General features: G+C 34.6%; 2 protein-coding genes across 3 annotated transcripts in view; one reads left to right on the forward strand and one right to left on the reverse strand.

Moving 5' to 3' along the window:
* Positions 1-27,601, reverse strand: part of LOC126971160 (pseudouridine-5'-phosphate glycosidase) — a 263,833-nt gene that overhangs the window by 164,855 nt on the left and 71,377 nt on the right. The window lies entirely within an intron of this gene.
* Positions 1-27,601, forward strand: part of LOC126971171 (uncharacterized) — a 152,610-nt gene that overhangs the window by 105,180 nt on the left and 19,829 nt on the right. The gene's annotated exons all lie outside the window — the stretch shown is intronic.

The raw sequence follows: 27,601 nt of genomic DNA on the forward strand, positions 1-27,601 counted from the left end.
ATTTTTATTCGAGAATTTTAGCAGTCCCAGCCGAAGGCGAGGGCTGATAGTAATGTCGAGGATAAAATGGTTATGTGGACAAGTTATAAACTCTGCTTTTCATTTCGATTGCGAGGAAATAAAACAGCAGTATAACATAACATTTATTTAATTAAAATTCAAGCTAAATGATATATATAGAGATATTTTTCCCGAGACTTTGGCGGTAATATCTGTTGCACAACTCTCTTTGCATTAATTTCCATAAGCGTATTAGGAGAGAGTGCTAAATCCTCTTCTTCCTAATCCTAAATTAATAAACGCACGAAAAAACAAGACCTGTTTCCCGCTGCTTTTTTTTAAATCAAAGTCAAAGTAAAAAAATCTTTATTCACTGTAAAACTTTATAAGTTATTTAGTGCAAGTCAGGCAAATCTTACGATATTGATATTATGCTTGTGCTCCAGACCTATACAGCCTACTATTAAATTAATTTTGTAATATATATATTTTTTAATTAATTAATTAATAACCAACCGTATTTTAATTTTAATTTTTATATCTTTTATGTCTTAAAAAACACATTTGGCAAATAGTTTAAGTAAATATTATAAAATAACTAATTCTATCTCTGAACTTTTTATGTGTTTGGCTTCATAGTTAATTTTCTTTGCTTTAATATAGATAGGTACATTTATGAGTAGACACGTTAATGCACTTGTGCACAAAAATCGATTTTGTGCAGCGTATATCGTGCACAAATAAGCAATTTCAGAGTATGAGAAGTGAAAAATATATTTCTATTCTACTCATTGATTAAGTAACTATTGTGTAAGATTGAATAATTAAGATTTGATGAACTATTTGCCGAGTTAATATGAGAAGTTTGAGCTAACCGAAGAACGTCAAGATTTCCATAGTTTACCCAGATGCGCTCGCATGTTAAATTTGAGCTTCAACATAACAGGGAAGATTATTAGACAAGTTTCATGTACAATATTATAACGCACACAACAGTATCTTGAATGATACTTTAGTTACTGTTTGCGTTGCTATGGTTTCTTAATTAATAGTGACCATATGAAAAAAACTCTATTCTGTTTTTCAACCGACTTAAGAAACAGACGGAAATTCTTAATTCGAATGTTTCAATATTCTTTTTGTTTTATATCTCCCCTAACCTGTTTATGACGCGATTTGAATTTTTTTTTTATGGTAATTACTAAGTAAGTACTAATTAGTAATAACGACCGGAAACCGATAATATTGAATGTCGAATGCCACCAACTACAAAATTTTGTAGTGAAAATGTTTTTAAAGTGAAAACTTCTTTACCGGCGATAAGCACTTGTCTTGGGATGGGCATAAAATGTTATACTCGCTTTAGGCCCGTGACCTGATCAGAAACTCAGACAATCGTTTAAATTATGTATAAAAGTTATTTTTTCTGATAATAGTTCTGAAGTGTTAAATTTTTTACGTAATATAAATTGTCATTTTTGCATATGCTAGTGCAACAAATAAATATTGTATTTATCCACATAAATGCTATACTTTTCTACTGATAAATATAGCAATTCGTGCGAAAATCTTCCCTAATCATAACAAAATATCCAAAAATGCACAACCTTAATGTTTACGTTTACACTTCTGCCGGCACTCCCGGAGTGCAACCCGTTGCTTTTTTTTATTTTTTCAGTAACCTCATCTTATAATATGTAGTTTAAAGGCTTTTTTTTGTAAAATAAAATTACATTAGCTTACGATGTATCTATGTAACGGATTCTTTCGTCTTTAAGACGTTCGATTTATTTGAATATTTGCACTCGTAGTAATGGCCAATAAAAATACAATATTTTGAAGATCACCTTTTTTTATGTGAAAGGTATGAGACGAGCAGGGCGTTCAGCTGATGGTAATTGATACGCCCTGCCCATTACAATGCAGTGCCGCTCAGGATTCTTGAAAAACCTTAAGTCATATGATGTTGAGTCTCATTTGCCCAGTAATTTCATTAGCTACGGCGCCCTTCAGACCAAAACACAGTTATGCTTACACATTTCACGGCAGAAATAGGCGCCGTTGTGGTACCCATAATCTAGCCGGCATCCTAGTATAGTGAGTCACATTTCTTCTATAGCGATATAAAATGGACTGAAATTTTTCAATAATACTAAACCAGTGCACTTATACCTCTATATAAAAAACACTCAAGAATACCAAGCTTGTCTCACTCCCCGTGTAGGTATCGAAGCCGTAAGTAGCCTCTAGGCGCGAGGCTATCCAGTAGGGACTCACGAGCGAGCTGTCACAGAGCTTTTTTTGTCACGTACTACATCGGTCCGACCAATCATTTAAATACGTATCGTCAGGACGTACCGTACGCTCCGACGGTCGGTGTAGCACTGTAACCGGCCTTAACATAAAAAAAGCACAGCATATTAAAGGTCATTGCGATCCAAACTAATTTTTTATGCTTCCTAAAGACGCAGAAACAATCTAATTTAAAGTGATTATTATTTTAATGAAATTAAAATTCATGAAAGTCGTGGTCTTCCAATTCATACATTACTATCTGCAACAGCTAATGTAGGTTTGACAAGGAAAGAATATTGATTTAAAGTTACTATTATATACCTATTTATATTATAGATAAATACTGAGCTTTTTTTATAAGTTGACCTTGTAGATAAAGAAGACAACCCTAATGTCGTCAGAAGAGGTTAGAATCACGCGATAGAAAGAGAGGCAACTACTAGATGAATAAAAATGTAGGTTAATAGCGCTGTGCCATCTGAATTACACCTTATTGTGTGGCCGCAAGAGTCCCTATTTCTTTAATTGATTTTCCGGAGTGAGACTTCGGTACTCGTACTATTACATAATATTGGTAACACGCACAAAAAATGAGCTCAGCGATTCTAAAGAAGTTATCATAATCATTTAATGTTCGCATTATTACTGACTCCGCAGAATATTTTGTGTAAATCATAGGCTTAGACAGCCAGATAATTTATGACCAATTTTGATCTGTCAATGTGTGCGTTAGTTAGTGGTTTAATATGCATAATAATAAGGAGCTAAGCGTGGCTGACTGTTTACGACTTGTCAATCAAAAACGGTTACAGAAAAATAGATTGGCTTACCTTTTCCATTTTGCTGCGGAAATCGTTAAAGATGTTCTTCTACACTAGTATATTGTAAGTTTATTGTGTAACTATTATGTCGTGTCGCGACTGAAAATAAAGTGCTCAGACTGACTTAAGAAGTTTTCACATCGAATAAATAGTAGTAAAAAAAAACTAAATAACACGCTTTTCATAGAAGACCGAACTAACAAAATGAAGAATATTTATTTTGAAATTTCAAATTAACATCAAATCCTGCCTTATATACGATAGACGATAGACGATAGATGATATTTATATAAATTATTATTATACTATTATTATACTTATTTTGCAAATTGAAAAATGGAATAATTTTATCAAATTAATGTATTGTCATCGGTCCTCGATAAATCTACGAAGTTTGAATGAAATCTGGTCGATTAGAGTGGCTCAAAATCGCGTGTAAAAATATTTGCTACTTGACAAGGGCTTGCTATCACAGCGTGCTTCAAACATTAATGTAGAATTTTTATCTTAACTATAACGGTTAATCTTTTATATATTGTGACAGTACACTGCACGATCATATACGACAACCTCCTGTTCGCTCATAAACATATTAGCTATTATAAAACGAATAGTGATGTACATAATGTCAAAACTCGAAACAAAAAAAACTCGCAACTTCATCTACTAGGCTCCGTAAAATTGCTAAATATTTAAAGTGGACTGTGTTATATTATATGATAAACTTCCAAATGTTATTAAAATATTACCAATTAAAAAAAAATATGCATTGTAAAATATAAATAAATATCTAAGGCTAATTATAATGCGAAAGATTATTTAAATTAAAAAGATAGTTGGGATTAATGTTTCTAAATTTATTGTTAATAAATATTGTTATACTCATTTGAATGCTGTTGTAACTTTTGGACTTCATACTGACTTGCACTAAATAACTTATATAGTTTTACAGTGATTAAATATTTTTTTGCATTTGAATTAGTAACTTCTTTAATTCGAGTGTTACACATTTAAAAGGATTAAAACGCGTCCATCTGTGTACAGCAAACACCACCTCCGAGGCAACAAATGGCGCTAAACTTCACAATGACAGCTATGACAAATACTATTCTGGACTCCAGCCAACCACAATACCCCTGAAATCGTGCTCTGCAAAGGTCACGCAATGTCGGGCTAAATGAAATAGTAATAAAAATGTAAATTTTACGCAAAAACATAATGGAAAATCTCATATAGACCAGTGCTGATGTCTTTGAAAGTGATAAAAAGTAAGAAAAAAAAATATAGTAGGATGAACTCATTGGAAAAGGAGGTGAATATAACAAAAATGAAAACAACTGCGAAACAACAAGTTCTATGAAAATAGTTAAATGGCAAAGATGTAGGTAATAAAAAGATCTAAAACCGTTTTTTCCCACTTCTTTCCTATAACCTCAAAATTTATGTGGAAAATTCAAATGCTTCCTATATAATAAAACCACGCGTCGAGTTGTGACACATTTTCCATTAATTTTGATTTTAATTACAGCTAGCACAAACTAGCAAACATTGAGTAGTTTGCTATGTTTAATTAAAATGCAGAGTATTTGGCATAGAAACTTATTACGAATATTATGAGATGCAGTGTTCCACATACAGTGAAAACGGGGAAAGTTGCTTTTCAAAATAATTCAGTTCAGGAAATTTCATTTGAATGAGCTAAGTTTTCACTACCCTTCTCGCAACTCTCCCGACACATCGAAGTAAGCATTTTACTCTTTAGCACACCTGTTTGATTCTATGTGGTAGTTAAAAAAGCTGGAGTAAAGATAAACAAAAGATTGCGTTGTTTGGGGACTCCTTAAATTCTTAACTTTGTTATATTTTCATTTCATTTTTAATTATTTTATTTTAAAGTTACATCTGTTTGGTACATTTTTAGAGTTAATTTTATATATTATCTACAGTTAATGAGTTAAACGATTATAAGATGGAGTAAATAATGCCGAAATCTCTATTTGCTTTTCACTTAAACTCATTTTTTCAAATTAAATTAATTTTTTTTTTTAAAACCATTCATAAGTTACGTTTTGCCACGTTTTGGAGTTTAATATTGTGTCCTTTTTAAGTTACACGACACATGAGTGTACTATGTCATCTATTTGGCCGCTAAACCACGACGAGATGGACTTTGACCACTGCTCGCACCAGCCTAGCGACACTCTATAAGAAAAAGCGATTCACTCGATTGTATGAAACGTGCAGTCATTGATAGATTGACAGCTGACGGCTATAATCTTGAAAAAAATGAGATAGCCGAAATCCACTACGTCTTAAGCAACTGTCCGCTTTCAAATTTAGCCGGATTATAGTTCGTCGCCATATTGTAATTACTATGTCAAATTTCACTGCACGTTTCGTACTAAACTAAATTTCAATTTTTACTTAGGTAGTCCCACCTCTTATTACGTAGTATTTACATTCTCTTTGGCTTGTATTTGGCTAATACAGTAATTTCGATTTATCTCAAAGAAGATTAACAAAAAAATGCTCAAATTTCCAAGCATGTTTGAGAAAAAAATTAATAACATTAATGTATAAAAACGCAGTCTCATGACAGAGCTGGTTAGCCTGCCAATTCGAAGATTTCAGAGTATTATTTCAAACTTTGATAATATATACGTCTAGATAGAGTCTCTTGCTGTAAGACAACCAATAAAAACAGGCCAGGAATATCAGTATAGTGTGCGTGACAAACTACGTCTTACACTTGCGATTTGTATGACACTTTGTGTGTGTGCGCGAATTGCTCAAAATAGAGGTTAGTTCTAAACACAATTTTTTTCGACGTTTTCACAGCTGTCATAGTCTATGTAGACTAAAATAAATAATAAATGATCTAAAATTTCAACGAATCTAACTTCTTTGTTTTTGTACTGACTAGAATGAAACAAGCATTAAATATTACGTGAAGCTTAACGTAACAATGTATTCAAATCGGCTTAGCCGTTTCTGATATTATCGAGCACACGAAATGCACAAACCGGCAAATTCTAGAAACAATATTGTTAGTCTCTCTTGCGTAAAGTACCTTTAATGTGAATTAGTTGTTTTTTTCTTAATTTTTGTGATGTACATACCTGCATAATAACAGAAACTCTAATAAAAGTTGTATTTATGAGTCGTATTGTATTCACCCATTTATTGCTATCAGAATCTCATCGAATCACCTTAGCGTGAGTTATTTTTCTTCTAATGTACATAATTTTTACTAAATATCAATCTCTGTATCATTTTGAAGTGATTTTAATGTTATGAAGTCATTTCAAAGTAATTTAAGTTTAATAGTTTCTTAGTAGTGGATTGGTGTAGTTGTGAGGAGTTTGTTTCCAAGTTAGAAACTAATATCCTACCGGACAAAGCAATCATATTGCAATCGTCTGAAAACTTCATTAACCAGTGATTGATTTCCACTGTCCAATCTGCGTATATTTCATGCCTTGTCATACCCGTAGCACCTATGTGTGACATACGGTATGAGTTATATGTTTTTGTATCTGTGGCTAATCTAATCTACTATTACTCTGGGGGAGCAAATTTAGAAATAAAAGTAATGGCAATAAATACTAAATTGTGAAGACAATTAAACATATATAGAATAATTCGACGACCTGTATAGCCGAGTGGTTAGCGATCCTACCTACAAAGCTAGAGGCCCCGGGTTCGAATCCCGGTAGGTGCAAGCATTTATATGATGAATATGGATGTTTGTTTCCGAGTCATGGATGTTTAAATGTATTTATGTTTGTTTATATGAATTTATGTATGTTTAAGTAAGTATATTGTATTAAATATATCATTGTCTTGTAACCCATAACACAGGCTATATATGCTTAACTTGGGGCAAGATAATTTGTGTAAAAAGTGTGTCAATATATTATATATTAAAAAATTAAAGCAAGGTGAGCTGTGTCCAAAGCCGTAAATAAAATAAAATAAAAAAACAACGAAAAACATTTAACGTAGTTTTAGCAATAGAAGAAGGTAAAGATTAAAGTAATAACATAAATTGCTTTCTTACGGCCGTTCCCAATATACTATTTACAGATACAGATAAATTACTACCTTCTACTGTCAGTAATTAGCTGTCAATAATCTGAAGCTGTCCCAATATACCCGATAAGTCATTCGTATCGCCTTATATTGGAACGCTTGAGTTGCAATTTCCATACAAACTTCTATCGCTGGTGAGCTATACGTCGTCCTATTGACAGACAGCGTGTACGGATAAGGTGAGTTACCGTTGATAAGTTTATTGGGACATAAAAGTCAACGATAGTTACGATTTCAATATTGGGAACGGCCGTTAATCATATCACAGACTAGGAATAGAGCGACTGCCCTCAGGCTATTCAAATTATAAATTTTACTGTATCGAAAAAAAAAGGAAAGGAAAGGAGTTTCTTGCGCCCGTTCTTCTCAGGTCTGAGGCATAAATTTTCGATTTGGTGGTCGTTTTTGACGTGAAATAAGCGATTTCAATTCCAATTTGAAAAAGACATGAATTTTGAACAAATACAACTGCGGATTGAGTGTTACAAGACGCAGTACGCGCTTGGTTGAACCGGTTACCTCAACGGCGCCTATTTCTGCCGTGAAGCAGTAATGTGTAAACATTATTGTGTTTTGGTCAAATGGGCGCTGTAGCTCACTAGCTAATTGCATAATTTCACTTAATTACTGGGCAAACGAGACCTAACATGTTATGTCTCAATGAGACGAGCGCAATTGTAGTGCCTCTCAAAGTTTTTGATTTTTCAAGAATCCTGAGCGGCACTGCATTGTAATGGGCAGGGCGTATCAATTACCATAAGCTGCACGTCCTGCTCGTCTTGTCCCTTATTGTCATATAAAAATAAAAGCAAATGTCATAAGAAGGATTTTTATCTCAAGTAAGTTAGGCGAGAAAGCAAAGAAGTCAAAGAAAGAAACCTTTTGACAAGTCTTCCGCGAGCTATCAAGAGAGTCAGTGCTAAGGAAGATGGTGTAATATATGGTTAATAATATTTAATTATGATATGACTTGATTTTAGACCATTATTTTTAAAAACAAAAAACTTGTTTTTATAATTTTATGTAAAACTAGCTGACCCAGGAAACGTCGTATTGCCATATTATAACATATTAAAAAAATCAATAATTAAAATTTTGATGCAACCGATTCTCAGACCTATCAAACATATCGTACTACAATTATTGTATTCGATTGCCATCTTGCAACCCTATATCAGTTTGGTGGATACATAATAAAATAAAAATAAAAAAATTGTCAAAAATTAAAAAAAAAACTTTGGCGTGGACTTCCCTTTACATTAAGGGGGATGAAAAATAGATAGTAGCCGATTCTCAGATCTACTGAATATGCTTATAAAATTTGGTAAAAATAAGTAAACACGAGAATTTTATATATTAGATTGCAGCGATGCTGGGAGAATAAGTTATAGAAAGAGAAGCTATACTCTGGAAATGCGTTCGTATCTATATGATATATGCTAACACTTTTTGTTTATATATAAAATAATATATGATATTTTGTTTTTGTGGCTATTTCCAATACTGTCAACATATCAGAGGATCCTCGAGATGCTAATGATGATGATAAAGATAAACATAAGATTGAAATAAACCTAAGATAGTCCCAGTTGAGTCTGAGTCTCACTTATTAAAAAGTTCTATCTTCGAGTATGGATTTTAGACTCTTTTGTGAATAATTCCGCCCGCTAGCACCGGAAAATCATTCTTTTCACCCGTGCTTAATGCTCGTACTACAAGACAATGAACACTTCTAAAACGGATAGCAAAACATAGTTACTAAAAGTTCCTTTACTTATCCAAATACAACGCGATTCGATAATTGTATTTCTGTTTACATTTCACACTTCATAGGAAATAAATAGTACCTACTTTAATCTTGAAACATAATATTGTATATATTTTGTCTCTCTCTATAATGCTAAATATTCCCTTCTAGACTATACAAGGCATATTGTTTACGTTTTGGAAGTAGATAATTGTCCGATTTAGACAATTCTTTGAGTGGTATTCACAGATCATTTAGCTTTAGAATTTGCTGTTACTGATAATTTCGGATAATTATTTTCTTAGATTCGTCGCGTATGAGAAACAAATAACGCTAAACTATATTTTATTTATATAAGCATACAATATATTTTCATTATTTACAGTATTTTGACGTGAAACTTCTCTTGCGCGTTGGACACGTATTGGTAGCGGAAAATCTTATGGATTTGCGTAAGCAACATTCTCATAACTGGTGCACGCGATATATGAATAATTAAAAAATAAATATGTTTGGATGGCTTAAATCTCGTGAGTTCGTGTCACAGAAATGCTTATAGCAGTATATCTGTAGCTATACAGCTGACGTATTGAGCTGTGTATATCTTATAAGTCAAATTGAATAGATTTATTGAAAAATTCAATGTGTTTTCGTTTAATTAATGTATTATTGGAAATAAGTTTTGAAATAAATTGAAATTAGTAACTAAATTGTTTTTAAACATGAAATCAAAAATTTTAATACTAAAAGATCTATATTGAAAATATTTCTTTCTTCTTTTGGCAGTCTTGACAACTACAATTTTTTCTGTTTGCTTATCATTCTTTAAGCATCGTTAAAGATATTTGTGGGTTTATTTTTTTTTATGGAATAGGAGGACAAACGAGCGTTCGGGTCACCTGGTGTTAAGTGATCACCGCCACCCACAATCTCTTGCAACACCAGAGGAATCACAGGAGCGTTGTCGGCCTTTAAAGAAGGTGTACGCGCTTATTTTAAAGGTACCCATGTCGTATCGTCCCGGAAACACCGCACAAGGAAGCTTACCATAAGTGCTGCCGAAACAAACATAATTCCTATCGTTTTACGGTCATTTTATCATCGCAATGTAGGATTCATAATATTTCACTTTATGGCTCATAGCCCTACTATTAAATAAATGTCATCGAGCGAGCCATAATCGAATTCAATGTGGACTCGATCACTTTTACGATAATTCCAACGACACCTGTTACAGTGTCGTTAAAATGAATATGGATGGATACGATAAAATTTTTTCGTATATTTCCTGTGGCTGTGTAAGCATTACTGTGTTTCGGTCTGAAGAGCGCCGTAGCTAGTGAAATTACTGGGCACATGAGACTCAACATCTTATGTCTTAAGGTTTTTCAAGAATACTGAGCGGCACTGCATTGTAATCGGCAGGGCGTATCACTTACCATCAGCTGGAATGTCCTGCTCGTCTCGTCCTTTATTTTCATAAAATAAAAATTCAGTTGTTGGTATCTACTACAATAGTATTTCTTCATTTCATCATAACTTGACCTTTCCATCCTCTGGAGATTGACGTTGAACAAGAAACGAGATAAAGGTCAGCTTCATTGAAATCTTTGGAGATATTTTATTGGGAAAAAATAAGGAATAAAAATGGTTCAGTGTGGTATCTCAATCTTTATCCTCATCCATAGCGTTACATTGTACGGATTTGGAAACTAAAGACTTATAATATATTGAAATTCAAATTCAGATTTGAATGATTAAGGCGACACTAAATGCCAGCGACAATGTAACACAGCCAATATTTTCAAAATTTTTGCGTGGAAAACAGTTTATATGCTTACAATCATCGTTATTCACTACTAATCTGAATAAATGAACCTACACAAAAAAGTACAAGCTATAAGAATAACTTTTCTGAGAGAAGTATCAAAAAAATGCGTCACGCCATGCCAAAAAACTTGTTTAACTTCAAAGAAAAGTGGTAGTTCAAAAAGGCTCGGCAGTGTTAACTATAACCAACAGCAAGCATTAGCAACCTACAAATAAGACTTAAGGATATGTGTAACAGGATTAAGTAGTGTTCATAGCTCGATATGCTATACTTTCACCACAAAACTTGTCTAAAAACACCATGTTTGCGTGTTTTCTGCTTACTCTTCGCCTTAATGACGTAAATTTTGAACTCAAAATCTTATATCTTTAAACGAGCAATTCTTGTATATATATATAATCTGAAATTCGGAAACGGCTCCAAAGATTTTTATGAAATTTAGTATACAGGTAGTTTCGGGGGCGAGAAATCGACCTAGCTAAGTTTCAATTAAAAAAAATGTAGTTTTATCCGTGTCTTAATGAGAAACTGTTACATTAACATTAGAATACAAAGGTAAATTTCGCCACTATATACAAGACTATAATAGCTCAGATGGGACATTGGGTGATTCGGAAAGCAGAAGACCCGGTTCGAATCCAGATGTCCTATTTGTGATTTTTTGTCCAAGTTTCGTACCTTTAAAATCCGAGCAATGCGCGGTCGTCCGGATATTAATCTTTCAAAAAAACGCAAAACAAAAGAAGCCATTCACTTAAGACTCCTTATTAATATTTGTACATAATGGTTGTGATATATATTGTATATGTTTAGTATGTAGCTTTAAACTTTGAACACGATTCATAATATATTTTTTGAATGATGCAGCACCTTACATACTAATTTGTTATGTATATTACAGCTATTGTAAAATACTCTATTGACTGAAAATAGTGGCAGTTGACTTTCTTGTATGTTCCTCTCACGAGCTCTACTTTTTCCGATTAGTAGACTAGATAGGTGGATTCAGTAATTTAAAAGAAATATTTATAGCGACGATTAGTTAGTCGCACGACATATCTGTCTTTCGGCCGTTCCCAATATCCTATCTGCACATATAGAGATCAATTACTACCTTCTACTGTCAGTAATTAGCTGTCAATAATCTGAAGTCCCAATAAACCCGATAAGTCATTCGTATCGCCTTATATTGGGACGCGTGAATTGCAATATCCATACAAACTTCTATCGCTGGTAAGCTATACGTCCTCCCATTACTAGACAGCTTTACGTATAAGGTTAGTTACCGTCGATAAGTTTATTGGGACAGAAAAGTCAACGATAGTTAGGATTTTTAACTTAAGAAGGCCACAACCAGAGATAGACTGAATATTGGGAACGGCTGTAAATTTGCATGCCCGTGTAAATGGAATTAAATGTTAACTTAGTACCTAAATCTTAAATTATGTATGTAATTTTTACGTGTGTAATTCTGTTCGTGGTTCTAATAAAAAAAATAGTTTTACCCTAATTAAATAATGTTTAATAGACATTGACTTATTTGACTTTGATTAGTTACTTGTACATGGTAGTAGACCATGTTTGTTGAGAAAAAATAAACTATTTGGATTTTATGCTGCGAAGGAAATAACTGAAACGACAATAATAACTGTTTACGATAGTTGTAAGCATACTGTGTGTCCGGTGTCATAAAGCGACCGACTAGCAATCTAGCAACAATTGTGAAAGAGGGTAGAGGTTGTAACTATACAATAGTGATTTACATTGGACCTCCGCCAAAGCCTTATACATTTTTTTTATGATAATAAGGGACGAGATGGACAGGACGTTGAGCTGATGGTAATTGGCCCTGCCCATTACAATGTAGAGTCGCTCAGGATTCTCGACAAACCCAAAAATTATAAGCGGCACTACAATTGCGCTCGTCACCTTGAGACATAGGGTGTTAAGTCTCATTTGCCCAGTAATTTCACTAGCTACGGCGCCCTTCAGACCGAAACAATGTAATGTCTACATTACTGCTTCACGACAGAATAGGCGCCGTTGTGGTACCCTTAATCCAGCCGGCATCCTGTGCAAAGGAGCCTCCCACTGGTGGATGAAAAGTGTTGTCTATTTACATACGTATAAATACACGCTAAAAGACTACGCTTTTCATATTATGTTAAATTATATTGATAAAACTGAAAGATGTATTCCACTCCTGTTTCTCATCGTTTTGTTCAAGTAAAATAGATTAATTAAAAAATAAATTATACTTTATGGCAAAACAGCTAGTTTTAAATAAAACAAAAATTATACAAACAAAATATCACATCCCTTGAAAGAAAAATGAAACCACTCACCAGAGATAAGTATGTATACAATATATTTCCCTCCTATTTAAGCGGCAACTTAAAGACTCCTAGTAATTGTTTTTATTAAAAAATTAAAATACCAAGTCGTAGAAAAAATATTGTATGCGACACGTTGTATAACAAGGTCAAAAAACGCTCGTGGCGTCATTTATTGCGATGCGAGCTAGCTTGCGCCACTCGCGTTTTAGACCCTCTTTATACAACTATTGTATTAAATAATATTATGAAGGTCTGACCTTAGTAACAGAATACTTGAGTTATTTTATATATAGCTCACGAAGACTTTATAATTGATGCCAGTATACTTGAAGTTCCTAACGAGCAGTTTCTTTTAACTCAATTTGCATTTAGTTCGTCGTGAATTGGCCGCCTCCTCGCCTTTGTTACAAAGGCTTTTGAATAGTATAATGTATACCCATAGATCTAGAATATACTAGCGTATAGAGAGAGAAAAGAAAAATAAATACTAAGGCTTTCTTCCTTCGCTTACTTTAAGTCTATTAAAATTAAGTTCATCAATTAAATATTCAATAACTAAACTACTAAATATAATTTGCTCGCTTAAACACGTTAAAAATTGATATTCATACAAATTTCCTCTCCGTTAAGATGAAATATCAGCCCAATCATCACATAAAAACAAAGGCACATTCCCATAACGTGTAGGTATGAAATAAATTTTAATATACACATTAAAATAGAAATGTTCCCTGCATAAAATGTTTGCATTCTCTGCAATTTTACACCCGGGAAATATGCATTATTCATGGAAAAAGCCTCTGAATACCGTTCAATAGGAAATTCTACATGAACTTAAAACAGTTTAAAACGGCGCTTACGATATACACTTGGGACATGAATGCGATCGTATTGAAATGCTTTTAGTGAGATGACAGGAATTTTACGCTTTTGTCGTATTACTATGAAATCGGTGTATAATGACATCTGTCGAAATGATAACAAATGGAAATACAGCTGTGAGTTTAAAATGTCTCATAACTTGGAAATATTTTGGTAGAACTTCATTGTTATTATTATAATTAACGACCTACCCGCAATTCCATACGCGTGGATAGCTAGGTTAGGTGACAATGTGACTATTAAATCGGTATTCTTTTCACAAATTTATATGTTTTTTTATACCGAGCAGGTTGTTCAGCTGATAGATACGCGTTGCCCACTACAATGCAGTGCCGCTCGGGATTCTTAAAAAGCCTCACAAAATTCTGACCGGCACTACAATTGCACTCGTCACTTTGAGACATAAGATGACAAGTCTCATTTGCCCACTAATTTCACAAGCTATGGCGCCCTTCAGGCGCCTTTCGGCCGTTGTGGTACCCATAATCTAGCCGGTATCCGGTGAAAAGGAGCCTTTCACTGGTTTCCACCATTCTCTTCATCATATTGTGAATTGAAAACTTTTTTGAAATTTCAAATCAAATCAAAAATCAATTTTAGAACTCTTTGATAACCTAATGTAGTATATTGCATACATTTGTCATTTGTGTTTGTGAATTGGCGGCAAATCTAAAACTCTTCTTACACGTGGAAGTGAACCTAACACGAGAAAATTTTCGGTCAATGATTTATCATGATCATTTCGTTGTGGGCTTACTCACATCAGTGCTGAGCGACGCATGATAGAGGAAGATAAGAGAGTGACCTATCAGCAGATACGGGCAAGTCTAGGCATTGGTATGAGTCAAGTTCAAAAAATATTACACGAACATTTAGGCGTCCGGAAGGTTTGTAGCAGATGGATTCCCCATGCATTAAACGACGACCAGAAACACCTTCGCATGGACTGGTGTCGCCAAATGTTAGATAAGTTCAACGGCGGTAACCCAAATGATGTATTTAACATCGTCACAGGTGATGAAAGCTGGAAACCAAAAGACAATCAGCTCAGTGTTTCCTTTCGAGGATCGACCAACTAAGGTAAAGAAAGGAAGAAGTGAAGGCAAAAAGATGATTGCCTCAATCTTTGGTCGGAAAGGTCATTTCGCGACATTTGTGCTAGAAGATGGAAGGACGGTTACTGCAGACTGGTATGACAATCGCTGTTGGAAAAAAATTGACAGCAGCGCCCTCGAAGCAGGATCCTCTTTCACCACGACAATGCTTCAGCGCACTCCGCAAAACGGACTGTTGAATATTTGGCTATGGCAGGTGTCGAGATAATGAGTCTTCCACCATACAGGCCTGACCTGGTGACTGCGACTTTTATTTATTCCCAAGAACTAAAGATAAAATTCGAGGTATTCGCTTTACGAGCCCCAAAGATGCGGTGAAACCGTACGAAAATGCCATAGAAGAGACCCCTAAGGAAGAATGAGACCACTGCTTTTCTCAGTGGTTCCATCGAATGCGACGATGTGTAGACAGAAACGGAGATTACTTATAAAAACAATAAAAGTATTGGCAACTTTCTACATTAAGCCTTTTTTCATTTTGTAAACATTTTCAGTGTTACCTAGGTATTGCATAGTTTTCTTACATTCTTGTGCCGAACTCAATTAAAATCCCGGAACAGTCAAAATTGAATTCCAAGCTCGAAAAATTTCGCAACATGAAATGAAAAGTGAATTGAAATAGTCGTAGATATTTCAGTTGCTCGCGGATCGAGTTTTAAATTTAGCCGGAGTTGTAGAACTACAGAATTGTTATCAAGCTTTAGATATCTGGCTAAAATTCAGTTAGAGGAAAAACTCTATACTCCCTGTCCATGTGATATTAGCGAAGTGTAAAAATCACTCCAAGTTTAAAATTACTGTTTTTATGAAAATAAGGGACCAGACGAGCCGGACTTTCAGCTGATGGTAATTGATACGCCCTGTCCATTACAATGCAGTGCCGCTCAGGAGTCTTGAAAAGTCCAAAAATTCTGAGCGGCACTATAATTGCGCTCGTTACTTTGAGAAATACGATATTAAGTCTCATTTGCCCAGTATTTTCACTAGCTACGGCCGCGGTGCCCTTGAGACCGAAACACAATAATGTTTATACATTACTGCTTCACGGCATAAATAGGCGCCGTTGTGGTATTCATAATCTAGCCGGCATCTGGTGCAAAGAAGCTTCCCACAGTCTTACAAACATATAGGAATCAGCGACCAACATTACAATCGTAAAAGTAGAAACACTTCACAATTTACACAACAATAACGTTTACGTAATAAGAACGGCATGCGCATACGACACAACCGCCTCGCTCGATAGTTCTTCCCAGACTGCCCGCTCGGCACTCGCCCAGCGTCCGATCTTGACCGCGCTCGCACCGCACGCCGATTATACCCGAGGCAAGACGATTACCCGAAAAATTCTTGACAACGACAAGTATAATTAAGTACATTATTTACTAGCTTGTGCCACCGTCTTCGTCTCGTAACCTATATTGTTGGTTGAATACCAACAACAGTAATAGTTTTACTTTTCAACAGGTGAGCGAATTTCCCTTCACTTTCTCCATTTACTATCAAAATTCTTATATTTTTTATGAGATTAAATCAATATATTAATACGTAAAGCGAAACCTTTGTAGCTCTTTTTAAAAAAAATTGCGAGAACGAGTGATCGTGAAAGTTAATACAGTTAAAGTTTATATGTAGAAGAAGTATTTCTTTTACGAAGTACCAATTTTTTATTATTATTTATTTTATTTATTAGGAATGTTGGTTTAAAAACTTAAATGAAGTATCATTAACATTACACATATCAAGATAATTTTACAAAAAGTCAATTTTCCACAATTAGTTCTAGAGTAAAAAAAAACTGAAAACGAAAGCATATAAAATTCAAAAATTACAATTAACATGACCGTTAAAGTTAACATAAAAACAATTAAGACTATGAATAATGACCCTATCATTAGTAAATAATTTGTCAGCTAAGGCACAGTAGACATATTTACCAGTACGGAAACTCCCTACAAACGTTCGAAATGACACATTCACACAAACATGCGCATTGACGAGGACCCTAAGCAGTTTTCGCGGTTAATACGAGTCGAGTGTCAAATTCAAATTCAAATTCAAAAACACTTTATTCATGTAGGTCACGGAAATTACACTTATTATAATAAAAATAAAAATATTGTTTCTTATTGAATTTACCGCTACTTCGTAAAGGGTCGAGCTAATGAGAAGAAATAGCAAGAAACTCATTGCCACTCTTTTAAGTCAAGATTTACATTTTAATTGTTTTACAAATCATTTCAATTACAATATATGCAAAGTGACGCAACAAAAATACTCAAATGTCAAAAACTGAAAGGCTTACACGAGTAAGTCAAAAAAAGAAAAAAAAGTAAATTAATACTCATAACCATGTCACCTTGTTATGTTGTTTCCGCGATCTTTTTAAAAATGCCAGCGTATTGGTATACGGCTATTTAAACTCGGCTCCATCAAAACTCCAGTTTTAGTTTTTTAAACTATAAAGTAGTATGGTATATAAAAATGATTTATTGTTATATTATTACTATAATTAGTAGGTATTCGAATAATAAGTCCGTGGGAGCGATTATAATAAATTCGTGAACATAATTCACAATTTACACTAAGATGGCGGCTGCAATATTTATTATAATTTTTTATGAGTGTGGTTTAATGGTTTTCAAGGATGTTTTTGATGATGATCCTACATGTGTTTTGTCATGATTTTCGTGAATGTTGAAACCAATACCAGCTAGTGCTGCCAAAATGAAAATTCAAGATGGCGGCTACAAAAAATTATCAAGTTTTTCGTCACGCGTGTCGTTTTCATGATTTTCGAGGGTGCTGAAATAGATAGTACTGTCAAAATGTTAATCGAAGATGGCGGCCGCATGAAATTGACAATTTTTTCGTGATGGGTGTCGTTTTCATAGTTTTTGTGCTGTCATTTGTAACTCCAAGTTGGAGCTACATCAAATTATAAAAAAAAACATTACATAACAGTCATCATGTAGACAATAATATTGAATTATATACTATATAAGCTATCATACATACACTATACATAAAAATCTTTCGCTTTTTACTTTTTCATGTTCTGTAACGCCGCATAAGGAACTTCGTTCCAAAACTCCTTTTTTAAAGTCGGTAAGAAAAATAACCTGACAACCCTATTGCTTCTATGGAGTGTACGCACATAAAGGTAAGTATTTTATCAACAAGGCTTAGTTTCCGTACTGATACATATGTCTACTGTGGCTAAGGTAACGTCTAGCAGAGTCCACGCTTGAACAGGCATTTTAAGGTATTTTTATACAAAATGCCTTATAAATAATAAATAAAATAAATATTACACACTACACTTCTGCTTGAATGATATACAACATGGACACACATACATGATAGAAGTGTACTTAATAAATAAAAATAAAAGATTTTTCAACCTGCAAATGCGTGATTACAGTGATAACGAGGATTTTAACATTTAGTTAAAATTACAATATTGACTCTAAAAAATCCATTTATCTCTGTCTTTTGCAATTTGTGGCCAGTTATTTTTGTTATAGAGGTAAAATATTTGTCAAATAAACCATTATAAAGTTCAAACCAGCGACCCGCGCGTTTGGCACTACAAGTCAGCAGATGGGGATAGGATGCGTTCCTTTTTTGCATCCTACCTTTGGGGCAAGGTTTGTTTCCCTTCGGATGATCCTAGTGCCTGCGCCGTTGCAGTAGCCGATGTGATACTGCAGGGCATGGATATTTTTATACCAAGCTCTGTAGTACCGATCGGTGGCAGATCACAGCCCTGGTTCGATGCGCCAGTTAAAGCAGCATCTGACTGCAAAAAACAGGCGTATCGAACTTGGGTTGCGGCGCTGGGCACAAAGGATCCGAACTGCAAAGTTCTTAAGAGGAAATATAACCGTGCCTCCAGATTTTTTAAGCGGCAAATCGCCCGTGCGAAGTATTAGCACGTCGTCAAAATCGGCGAGTAGCTTTCCAGTTACCCGACCGGAACCCGCAAGTTCTGGTCGCTGTCGAAAGATGCTCTTGGTAACTTCAACCAGCCGTCCATGCCGCCGTTGCACATGAGGAATGACACCCTGGCCCATACGGCAAAAGAGAAAGCCGAGCTCCTGTGCGCTCTTTTCGCCTCCAACTCGACTCTTGACCACAACGGAAAAACACCGCCAACCATCCCGCGGTGTCAGAGCTCTATGCCTGTAGTACAGTTCAAACAGAAAACTGTTAGGCGAGCTCTGTTTTCGTTGGACGTCAGGAAGTCGAGCGGGCCGGATGGCATTTCTCCAATCGTGCTTAGAACGTGTGCCCCTGAGTTGACGCCGGTGCTAACGCGTTCATTCCGGCACTCTTATTCCAAAGGCGTAGTCCCTGACTCATGGAAGTCAGACCTTGTCATCCGATCCAAAAAAAAAGGAAACAGTTCGGATCCGGCGAACTACAGGCCTATTGCTATCACCTCCCTGCTCTCTAAAATCATGTAGAGCATAATTAGCCGCCAGCTTTTAGTATACCTAGAGGGTCACCAGTTGATCAACGACTGACAGTACGGCTTTCGCCATGGACGGTCGGCAGGTGATCTTCTGGTATACCTAACACATAGATGGGCGGCGGCTATTGAAAGCAAGGGGGAAGGCCTGGCAGTTAGCCTGGATATAGCAAAGGCCTTTGATCGTGTATAGCACAAGGCGCTCCTCTCAAAACTTCCATCATTTGGGCTTCCCGAGAGCTTGTGCAAGTGGACCTCCAGCTTCCTCACTGGGTGTAGCATACAGGTCGTTGTCGACGGATATTGCTCGAACCCGAAGCCCGTGAATGCTGGAGTGCCCCAAGGCTGTGTGCTATCTCCTACGCTGTTTCTTCTGCATATCAATGATATGTTGGACATCTCCAACATACATTGCTATGCGGACGACAGCACTGGTGATGCCGTATACACGGGCCATGCAGGTCTCTCTCGGGAAATCGTCGACCAGTGCTCGATCCATTTGACCGCGTGCAACGTAGAGCAGCTCGAATTGTCGAGGACTGAGTGCTCTGTGAACGGCTGGATCTCTTGGCGTTGCGTAGAGACGTCGCTTCATTGTGTGTCTTCTACCGCATTTATCACGGGGAGTGTTCCAAAGAGCTGTTTAACCTGATTCCTGCCACCGAATTCCACCTTCGCACGACACGCCACAAGTTAGGATTTCATCCCCACCATCTGGATGTGTGGCGGTCCTCCACAGTGCAGTTTTCAAGGAGCTTTCTCCCTCGTACTACAAAGCTATGGAATGAGCTTCCTTGTGCGGTTTCCGGGACAATACGACATGGGTACCTTCGAAAAAAGCGCGTACACCTTCCTTAAAGGCCGGCAACGCTCTTGTGTGCAAGAGAATGTGGGCGGCGGTGATCACTTAGCACCAGGTGACCCGTACGCTCGTTTGTCCTCCTATTCCATAAAAAAAAACTTATTAATTATGGTCGAATTTCGAGCTCTGGGGAACCAATAATAATAATTTTAAGTTCACTTTTTAAGTAAATATTTATGATAATGAATGTCGACTAAAATTTCTTACATTTGCCAATTTTTTTAACTCAAAACTACATGAACATCCGTTGCGTTTACTTGGGGATATACAACGAATAAAGAGAGTGACAGACAGATAATAATTCTAAAAAATATTTGATTTGTATTCTTATGCTCTTCTTCAATACCCCCATTATTTTTATTGTATACATATTATTAAACTAAAATAAAATCATATGTACATACACTTTAACATATTGTATTATGCGTAGGAATTAGTTTAATATATTTTTGAAATACTTATTGTGATTTAATGTGTTATTGATTGAAGATCTAGCGTAGAGTTACCTGTTATCTTATATCTTTAAACGAGCAATTCTTGTATATATATATATATATATATAATCTGAATCTCGGAAACGGCTCCAACGATTTTCATAAAATTAAGTATGCAGGGGATTTCGGGGGTGATAAATCGATCTAGCTAGGTTTCAATTTAAAAAAAATGGTTTTATCCATGTTTGAATGAGAAACAGCTACAATAACATTAGAATACAAAGGTAAATTTCGCCACTATATACAAGACTATTATAGCTCAGATGGGACATTGGGTGATCCGGAAAGCAGAAGACCCCGGTTCGAATCCAGATGTCCTATTAGTTTTTTTTTTGTTCAAGTTTTGTACATTCTTAAAAATCCGAGCAAGGCTCGGTCGTCCCGATATTTAGTATTAATTATAATTAATCAGCTTTATCCCCACATATTATGCTACTTTGGACATCAGAGAGTTTATCGTATATATGTATATACTAGCTGACCCGAAAGACGTTGTTCTGTAGATACTAAAAAAAAATATTGTTTTATAGGAATTTGTCAATAATATTTCAAAACATCAAGAATAATTTCGTAAAAAAAAACTCCCTGTTGTTATAATGAAATTGTTTCACAGCGGAACTGTCCAACCGTGCGTCACTAAATTATCACTTAGATATTATGTCCATACAAAACAAATATTGAAAATAAAAATACTTATGTGTCCCAAATCGAAATAAGAACTATCCTATCTCTCAAGTTGGACCCAACTGCATTCGATGAATTAATCCCCATTTAAATCCGTTCATTAGTTTAGGAGTTCATCGCGGACAAACAACGTGTCACGTAATTTATATATATATATTAAGATATAGAGTGAAAATAAATAAAAATAGATAGTTAACCTCTTTTAACAAGTTTTTTTTTATTTACCTACTTATTGAAAGGCTGGATATTAAAATGCCTGAAAGTATACATACGTATAAATATAAATAATGAAAAAATAGAATCAAGATATTATAAGTAGCCCTTAAAATCATTTTTTTTTATTGAGGTTCACTTTAAAAAATACATTTCATCAAATCAAATCAAATCAAAATCAGTTTATTCACGTAGGTCACGGAAATGACACTTATGAATATCAAAAAAAAAATATTTTTCTTATTGAATCTACCGCTACTTCGTAAATGGTTGAGCTAATGAGAAGAAGTAGCAAGAAACTCATTGCCACTCTTTTATATCAAGATTTACATTTAAGTAAATCGATTTACAAATCATTTCAAATTACAACATAATATATAGAATGTAAAATGATGCAACAGACACACTCAAACGTCAAATAGTCAATGTCTTACACGAGTACCTGTCAAAAAAAGTAAATGTAAATTAATACAAAAGTTATTGAGTACATTAGCTGCATCATCCACATACACCATAAATAAAGGTATTCTGTGAGCATTTTATAAGCGATTATAAATAAATAAATATGTATATATCCATACATATACAATAACTTTGAGGAATCTGAAACCGAGTCTCCTGCAACAGGATCATCTCGCCACCACAAGCAGCGCCCGTTCACGAGCATAACGCATGAGCCAGCCATCGCCTCCCTCAACCATATTTTAGGGAAGGGGACGACCCTTCCTAAGTCACCGCCACAACCGCACAGCCTTCAACTTTATAATATTATTTAGAGGGTTGTCGAAGCCTTTAGAAGCTCGGTTGTGACTTTCCTTATAAAAAGCTCTCTCGGGAATTAAGTTTTCAAGCGAGGGCAATATCTCATGGTAAAAGTTACTGTCGAAGGGTTGAAGTTCATGTGTGTTGTATGATTACGTGTTATGGTTGTTGAGTTTACTTGATATACTTAGTTAAGTTGGAGAGGTTAAGTTAAGGCCTATGCGGCTCACGGTTTTTATGCGAAAATAATTCGAATATGCTTCTAAATATTTAAAAAAAATTATAATTATAGAATTAGCTATACTAATATTATAAAGTAATTTTGTGAGGTTGTAGGTGAAAATCTGTAGATCTACTGAAAAGATTTTGAAAATTCTTACTTACATCAACCCGAAAAATGTTTTTGGTTTTTCGAAAACTGATAATCGTTGGATTTTGTTTGGCAAGTGTACAGAAAAGGACAAAGAGCACATTTTTACAAAAATTTGTCTATATGATCGTCATAATTATTTACTCGGGCACCCGACATTACATGTGTTGGGAAATTTAAGTAAATATTTCCTAATTACGAGCAAAAGGCCGTCTTGCATTTTAAGTACATTAAAGAATCCCTACTAATATTGTAAATGTGAATGTAAGTTTGTTTGATCCGCTTTCACACCTAAGCCACTGAATTGATTTTGATGTTATTTAGCGCAGAGATAGACTTGAGCTTGGAAAAGGACATAGGCTACTTTTGATTGCGAAAAAATAAATGGAGGGGTTGAGTTAGGGCATGGAAGTTTGTATGAAATTTCGTCACTATCGAAGATGACACCATAAAATTTTGTATTTAGGCATTCGATAAGAAGTTAGAAGAATTTATAAGTATTTGATCGAGCATTTTCTCCATGGGGATGAAATAGGAGATTAAAGTACGCAGGGAAATACTATAAAAGCGACTGTCCATAATGACAAGGGATTATTCGCTGTACCGTAGAAGAGCGCCGCGAGAAGAGCAATTTCTATTTATGTGTATTATTTGAAAAGTATCCCAAAAAAAAATAAAAAATCTGCCCAAAGTACTAAAACTAACTATTCCACGCGGAAAAAGTCGCGGGAAAAATCTAGTAAGTATATAATTGTGTTTATTTTATATTAACAATTGTGTTCTGTAGTTATTAGCTATTATCTAGCTGTATTTTTTTATTATACTGATAAATGAGAGGCAAATCAACATGAGGAAATATTACTTATTTTACTTATTTTATTTCAATTCTATTTTATCTTCAATTGTATTTTTGAGTGATTATATATTTATTCTTCTTCTACGCCATCTAGCGTTCCTTTCAGCATTCCAATAAATACTTTTTAAAAGGCGGTAATCAGCAGTTTTTCAGGTGTATTCTCTGATAATATTTTTGATGCTATCATCCGTTCAAAACTGCCACAAAAATACAAATGATTTAAGTTTTCTTTAGTGTTAATTCTGCCAATATTTGTGACCGTCGAGACCGTCATCTCGTGCCAGATTTTGGCGTGACAACACGTCCTGAGGATGCCTCATGTAGAGGCGAAACACGTGTCGGATTGTATTAAAAACAAATATTGGCGGAATTAACACTAAAGAAAACTTAAATCATTTGTATAATTATGGATTTGCGCAAAGTAACGCCTAATTGAATAAATTTTCTGACACAAAAAATCAAAAAAAAAAAAAACAACTAATTTGTAACTTGAAAAAAAAATATTTATATAGTATTGTTGTCAATTAAATATATACAAATACGAAATTCAGTGCATAAACCTCAACATAAAATAACAAACACTACCTCTCAATTGTATAAATTTTCTATTTCAATAAATATATTCAAATCGATTTCTCTTAAACGTTTGAGTTTTCCGACGATAGGTAAAACGAATCCGGCGAAAGCTTAATGATCGAAAGAAATGGGTTCCAGCTCTCTGGAATGCCAATATCTGAATATGAAGCTTAAGTTCAAAATAGCGTGTATTTCGTTCCAATATTAGATATTATCTCTATAGGTAATGCGAGGAAGTTTACTATTTTAGATGTTAAGGGTATCGGAAAATAACGTCCCTGTTCGAACATCGTAAAAAATACATCTCATAATATCTGCTAAAACGTAGTACGCACCTTCTTAAAGAATGATATTCTTAATTCAAATTCGAATATTTTTATACGATATCATATATTGAAAGTCAAAAACTACCAATCATTCCAAAAAGTATGCCTCAGACCTGATAAGAAGTAAGGCGCAACAAACTCAGCGGCCTTCTTTTTTTTTTAATGGAAAACTTCTTTAACAGCGTTGAGCACTTTTCTTGGGATCGGAGTAAAATGTTAAAGTCGCGTCAGGACATGTGCCCTGCTCGAAAATTCGTAAGTCAGTCGTTGAAATTATGGATGAAAGTTTTCAAAGTAAAATATTTTTTTATGTAATGTAAATAGTAATTTTTGTGTACGATAGCGCAATAAATTAATATTGTTTTTAACCACATAAATGCTAGTACTTTTATGCTGATAAATAAAGCAATTCGTGCGAAATTATTCCCTAAGCATTCCAAACTAGTCAAAAATGCATAATGTTAATGTTCAAGTTTTCACTTCTGCCGGCACTCCCGAAGTGTAACCCGTATTATCTATATATATATAAATGAATTGCTGTTCGTGATTTGGGTAATTTTGGTCTTGAATTATTTGTGGAAGTCCAGGGAAGGTTTGAAAGGTGAATAAATATGAAAGTGTTTGGAATTAAATAAAAACAACAATTTTGTTTTTCCATTTTTGTGTCCATACATAATTTCTACGAGAGAATTTATTGACGCATGGTTTGACAGTTCTGCTGTGAAACAATTTCATTACAACAACATTGAGCATATTTTACGAAATAATTCTTGGTGTTATGATATATTATTGACAAATTAATAAAAAAACATTATTTTATTTATTATATACAGAACAACGTCTGTCGGGTCAACTAGTTTATTTTTAAAAATATGGTTACAATGTAATATAGTATAATTAAACTTATTATTTAATTGCCTCAGGGTGGTCGCTCTATTCCCAATATGTGTTTTCGTTTTTTATAAATGTATATTTAGTAAAAAAAGCTGTTAAATTGATATAGCAGACATACTCTTAAATTTTATTTATACATATAAAGATAATACCAATGAGCTGTGGAGAATTATTTCCCTCTTGCGAATATTATTTATGTTATAACTTATAATACATAACTCACCAAAATGTCAAGTTTTCCCTCTATACTTGGTTCTGATTGTGAGGTCTATTTTTAGACTGCCCTTAAGGTTGCCTCACACGCTCAATGAGAAGGTTAAATGTCTCCTATATTACATCGATATGTTAACCGAATTGAAATAATATATCGTACTAACACACGATGCTGGTATAAAATGGAATTGTATTCATACTGTAATTTTTTTAATGAAAATAAGGGACGGGCGGGAAATGTATTGACGATACATAACTCTGGTGGGTGGTTTCATTTTTTACACCCATACAGCCAACACGGGAAAATTGAATATTGCAAAATATAACTAGCAGTTACTTGGCTAATTATATAATCAAGTTGTTTTCTTCAGTTGACATTAAAATGTTCAGATGATGATGAATGAATTAAATACGAAAATATATGTCGTGGCTGTATAAATAACAGATAAAAGAAGAGGAGTAGAAAAATAAAATTAACGTAATACTGAATTAAGAGTCACGTTATATTACATTATTTTACCAGTGGGAGGATCCTTTGCACAGGAAGCCGGCTAGATTATGGATACCACAACGGTGCCTATCTCTGCCGTAAAGCAGTAATGTGTAAAAATTGGGCAAATGAGACTTAACATCTTGTGTCTTAAGGTGACGAGCTCAATTGTAGTGCCGCTATGAATTTTTGGGTTTGGGTGTATCAATTACCATCAGCTGAATGTCCTGCTGCCACTGTATACCTAAACTTATGGTAAATAAAGACCTTTATAAACTAACTAAACTCTAGTGTACGTAACTGTACGAAAGGCAATAAAACCCCCACTATTTAATGCCTTTCATTATGTATAGTCAAATAACTACTATTATCACACAAGTAGCTTATACATAACAAACACTAATCACTATGAGATGATGAGAATATTAGAATAATTATTAGACAAATACAATAAATGACGGACAATAATCTGTAGAGACAGGCTAATTGTTCCCTTCCGCGTGTCTTCATCATGGCCGCCGCAAAAATCACCCGTACGAGAGCTTTCTGACATTATGAGCGAGAAAAGCGCCACGAAATAGGAAAAAATACTATGTATTTAGAGGCGGCATTATCTTAGTAAACATTGAAATTTAGTTTATTATGAAACGTGCAGTGATTTCAGATAGAAATAGTAGTAATAACACTCGCAGTATGGCGATTGGCGACCAATTATAATCCGCCTAAATTTGAAATCGAACAGTTGCTTAAAACGCAGCGGATTTCGGCTATCACCGTTTTTTACAAGATTATAGCCGTCATCTGTCAATCGCTTTTTACTTAGAGAGCCACCACGCGACGTTTTGCGTACTCTATAAGAATTACAAATGCCGGCGAAATAATCTGTCAGAGATATTAGAGTGGATAAACTTATTTATCAATGTATTGTGATTCCAACGTAGCTGTAAACTGAGTACAAATTTAAATGAATCATATTACCGTTTATTAGTAATACTAAACTCAACTCATGTCGCTTATTAAGAAGTATAGTCAAGCCCTTTCGAATTGCGCCAACCGCGATGCAATCGGTTGAACCATTCAGGAGTTATAAGAGGTTTACATACATCCATACACAAACACACACACGTACATACATACACACAGACGTACGGAAACCATCACGGGAATAGTCAGGGAAGCTTCCTAGGGTCTTAAATCATCGAGATCTGATGAAAACTCGATTTTTGAAAAACGGGGTAAAACCAATAACTACCCGCTTTTTTTAAATT

Source organism: Leptidea sinapis, chromosome 23 (assembly GCF_905404315.1).
Source record: "Leptidea sinapis chromosome 23, ilLepSina1.1, whole genome shotgun sequence".
NCBI lineage: Eukaryota > Metazoa > Arthropoda > Insecta > Lepidoptera > Pieridae > Leptidea > Leptidea sinapis.